Source organism: Mastomys coucha, unplaced genomic scaffold (genome assembly GCF_008632895.1).
Source record: "Mastomys coucha isolate ucsf_1 unplaced genomic scaffold, UCSF_Mcou_1 pScaffold1, whole genome shotgun sequence".
Taxonomy (NCBI): domain Eukaryota; kingdom Metazoa; phylum Chordata; class Mammalia; order Rodentia; family Muridae; genus Mastomys; species Mastomys coucha.
Window position 1 is genome coordinate 42,872,262 of NW_022196891.1, and position 5,142 is coordinate 42,877,403.

At 34.1% G+C, this 5,142-nt stretch overlaps 1 non-coding gene across 1 annotated transcript; it reads right to left on the reverse strand.

Annotated features, from left to right (window-relative positions):
* Positions 1-4,148: 4,148 nt before the first annotated feature.
* LOC116072466 lies at positions 4,149-4,255 on the reverse strand. The gene has a single exon (XR_004111467.1). It is a non-coding gene; the product is annotated as a U6 spliceosomal RNA (small nuclear RNA).
* Between the last annotated feature and the right edge of the window lie 887 nt (positions 4,256-5,142).

The following is a 5,142-nucleotide window of genomic DNA, read 5'->3' on the forward strand; positions in this document are numbered from 1 at the left end:
ATATAAATATTTATATTTATATACTTATTAATAGCCCAAACTAACCCAAAATTGTTCAATAGATTAATGGAAAAATTGACAAACTTAAAAAAAAAACAGTAAAATTTATTTTGCTGGAGTCTCTGACATCCGTTTTCATGCATGTTACTCTTAATTCCCAGTATTTGTTTGCAATTGAAGTACCATTTGATACCTTTTACTTCAATACTTAATAGTTAGATTTTACAGACTTTCAGAAATCTACTTTAAATGTGTTATATTCACATTCCCTTTTAAACCATCAGTTTACTATTTTCATTTTTTTACACATATGAAGTAACAAAATTAAGTGTTTTTACATCGAATTCAAAAAGCACTAAGCAGTTGATTTGTGGGGATGGGGTGGGGGGCTAAAAAATAGCTCAGTGAATAAACAACTTCACAGTCATGAGGACCCAAGTTCTAGTCCAAAGCACACACACAAGTCACATGATATAACATGTCTGTAATCCCAAAACCTTTTTAAAAGTAAATCAAGATTTTTTTATAGTTTTTATTCATTATTTTATTTATTTACATCCCAGATGTTGACCTGCTCCCAGTCCCCTCTCCCAGAGTTCTTCTGCCCATTCCCCCTGCCCTCAATTCTGAGATGTTGCCTTCTCCCCATTCCCCCCACAACACCTTCCCTACAGGAATAGACATATTCTCTCCCACTGGAGCCAAACAAGGCAGTCCTCTAAATATATATATATTTGCCCTGTTGGGGAATTGGGGGAGGTGCTTGAACCAGCCCTTTATTATGCCCTTTGCTTAGTGGCTTAATCTCTGGGAGCTCCCAGGAGTCCAGCTTAGTTGACATTATTGATCTTCCATTCAACTGTTGGGGTTACCATCCCCTTTATCTCCTTCAATCCTTCCCCTAACTCTTCCATAGGCATCCCTGAGCTCAGTTCATTTCTTGGCTGAAAGCATCTGCATCTGTCTCAGTAAGCTCTTGGTAGAGCCTCTCAGAAGATATCCCTGCTAGGTTCCTGTGTATAAGTACAACACAGCATCAGGAAGAGTGTCAGGGTTTCATCCCAACACTCTTAAGACAGGATGGGAGACAAAGATAGAAGACTCTCTGGAAGCTCTAATAGATCTTGGTATTCATGGCAGAACACAACAAATGAGGGGAAGTTGGATTGAATTGGCTGTCTTAAAGTCTCCATTCATGCATTGGTGCATGTGCACCTGCGTTCACTCAGAAATACATACATACACATGCGCACGCACATACACACATACACACACAGGCACACACACACAGGCACACACACACACACACACAGAGTATAAAAAGCTAAATTCTTTGAAATTTAGGTTAATATAGATTAGGGATGGAGATAATTTTCAAATATTATAGATTATATGGTAATCTATATATTGAAAATAGACTTTTCCACTACAATTTTGAGACACAAACAAATGATCTCAATATACTCACAGTATATGATTTTATATTTTACTTGTTAATGTTGTTTTGATACAATGTCTATAGCTTCGGCTGACTTAAATTCCTGTCTTCGTGTCTTTATTTACTTGAGAGGTTGGGTTATAGCTATGTATTATAAGTCTATAGAATAAGAATAAGATAAGAATAAGAATAAGAATAGTCTTATTCTTTGATTGATGCAAAAATAGCCCATACACTTTGTACATATTAATGGAGTGTCATAAAACCTATATATTCTTATGCATTTTAAATATCACTAAATACTTACTTGTATTAAAAATATATAAAAAATTCTTCTTGTTTCCCTAAATATATATTATATTTCTGTTTTATTTTTGTTTATTATGGTTAAATCAGTTACTAAATCATTATCACATATTAAAAAATGCAACTTGATAAAGATTAATTTAATACAAAATAAAAATACCTAGAAGAAAATATAATTGGACATAGATTGAATCATTAAATTAATTAATTGAATTAATTATAAATTAATATAACCAGTTTTATTGACTGATAATAACATCAACCTTTAAAATATATGAAATTAATAAATTCAATATGTTTGGATTTAGTAAACTACTTAATAGAGCTCAATACATCCTGTCAACAAAACATAGTAATGCGTAATCAACAAAACATAAATGGTTATCTGCCTTCTTAAGAATGTCTTTACCTTTAGTGTTAAAAAAATATTGTTAAAATTTTCTTAAATATTCATTAAGTTACTAAGTGTTTTTACAATGGTATGCAGATTCAATTTTGTGCCATATGGAAATAAATTGTAAAATATTAAGAGAATTATTCTTGATAAGATTCCCTATGAATTAATATTGAGCATGTAAGTTGATAATAATTATTATAGTATTAAAATTTGAATGCTAGCCCAAATTAAAGTTTCTCTGAGCACCAAATCTTACATGCACATAGTACATATTTATATTCACAGAGCATTTGGAGCTCTCCTAGAAATCATAACTAGCTATTAAAGTTTAAGTGCATAAGGTCGTACCACTTTCTGTTTGTTAAAACAAGTTAATTTCTGAGAATTAATAAATGAAGAGCAAAATAGTGCTGTCATAACAAGAAATTAAATATAGAGTTATAGTTTATAACTATATAACTCTATAACATGGCATCTGAGGCTCATGTTTTGTTAGATTAATCAATAGAAAAGGAATCCACTGTGAGCTCAGCTGAACATATTCTTAGAGTCAACATGTAATAGTTTTTTTGTTTTTGTTTTTTGTTCGTTTGTTTTGTTTTTAGGTTTTTTGGTTTGTTTGTTTTTTTTAACAACCTAACACAAACTAGAGTCATCTGTGGGAAAAAGAAAAAAAAAAACCTTAATTCTGAAAATGCTTTCATCAGATAGGCAAGCTGACACATCTTTGGACCATTTTTCTGATTAATGATTAATGTCGGAAGACCCAGTCTTTTGGATGAAGCAGCCAGTTTGCGTTTTATAGAAAAGCAACTGAGTAAGTCATGAGGGACAAGTGAGTAAGCAGAACTCCTCCGTGGTCTCTGATTCTGTTCCTGCCTCTAGGTATCTACTTTGCATTCCTGCTATACTTCTTCCCATGGGATGGACTGGGAGACTTAAAATGAAATAAGCCCTTCCTTCTCAAGTTGATATTTATCTTGGTGTTTATCACAACAACTAAAATGAATCCTGAATAAAATAAACTAGTTGATATGTGAAAATGATTGTTTTTTAAAGGTGAAATACAAAAGATTGACAGCATTTATCTGAAATGTCACATATTATGGATAATGAGATCCTGTTAAAATCTGAAACTATATGATCAGCTGTACTCAGTAATTAAACCCAAGTAGATTCATCAACTAATGGTTTTTATTGAGAGGAAAACATCTAGGACTTCAAATTAATGCTTAACTAAGTAAGGGAAGAATAGGAAAGTGTTTATTTTGTACAAAAGAGGGCTAATGCATGCCAATAACTGAAAGTTATATCATTGGATTTCATGTAAAACAGCAATTACACATATGTAATTTAATCTGAAACTTCTATCTAGAAGTACAATTTATCAACCTTGTTTTAAATATAGAAGGATCTATAGATTTATTTGACTGATGATTGTGGAAGAAGTGACACTCTATTAGGTTGTTGTCCAATAAAGAAAAAGTACTGAGGGAGATGGGTAGCTTAGGAATGGAATATTTAGGAGTAAATTTAGAGGTTGGGCAAGAATAAAAAAGGAAGGTGAGAGAGAAGAAGGGATAGTCAGATAGAGGGATTAGAATTATGAAGGACAGAACTATATCCCTTGGGAAAGTAAATAAAAAATGACCAGAAACCACATGAGGAATTCAAAACAAAACAAAAAGAAACAAAACAAAACAAAAACAAAACACAAATCAAGAAAATACAAGAATCAAATATTCAAAGTTTCAGAAAATATTTATAAAACATCAATTTATAAATTCATTGTATGTTTGCCAACTTATAGAAGTATTTTTCTGCCGGGAGTGGTGGCGCACGCCTTTAATCCCATCACTTGGGAGGCAGAGGCAGGCGGATTTCTGAGTTCGAGGCCAGCCTGGTCTACAGAGTGAGGTCCAGGACAGCCAGGGCTATACAGAAAAACCCTGTCTCAAAAAAAAAAAAAAAAAGAAGTATTTTTCTTTTCTTCCCTTTTTGATTTTTTAAAATACGGAACGCTTCACGAATTTGCATGTCATCCTTGCGCAGGGGCCATGCTAATCTTCTCTGTATCGTTCCAATTTTAATATTCGTGCTGCCGAAGCGAGCACAGAAGTATTTTTCTAAATATAACTTTTTTTCATAAATCTCTTGATCATAGAGTTGGTGAAGCAATAAAAATAACCTTTTTTTTTTCATTTTATTTCTTGACATTTTAAATGGTATCCCCCTTCTCAGTTTCCCCTTCACAAACTCCATTCCCTCCCCCACCCCCTGCCTCTAGGAGGATGCTCTCCTGCCTGCTCACTCACTCCTGCCTCAGCACCCTAGCATTTCCCTAGCCTGGGTCATCAAGCCTCCATAGGACCAAGGGGCTCCCCTCTCAGTGATGATCAATAAGGCCATCCTCTGCTACACACACTAAACAGAACTCCAATGGCTCAGACTCTAAGATCAACAATCGATAAATGGGACCTCATGAAGCTGAAAGACTTCTGAAAGGCAAAAAGACACCATTGATACAACAAAGAACCTACAGATTGGGGAAAAAATCTTCACTACTCATAATTAGTCAAAAATGTATAAAAATTCAAGAAGTAAATTTACAAAAAAATCCAAACAACTCAATTAAAAAATGGGTTACAGAGCTAAATAAAGAACTCACACAACATTCACAATTGTTAGAAATTCATTTTGAACTACCAATCGCCTAACCTCTTGGCCCAGATATCCACGGAAACATTGGCATCATAGAGGAACTCATGACCACATTCCTTTCCATCATCATAATCCAGAATCTGGTGGACAACTCTTCTGGCATGGTGTTCATTTGAATGCCAAGAACACGATCGGTCTATCCACTGATGGCACCAAGGCAGTGAATAAAGTCCTCCCAGATTTAAATGCAATGCTCTCCTCACCGGCTGATTTTCTGTGTTCCTGCTCCAATGTGTTCAGTTTGGATATGAACTGCTGCCTTGAGAAAGCTGTGAAGAAT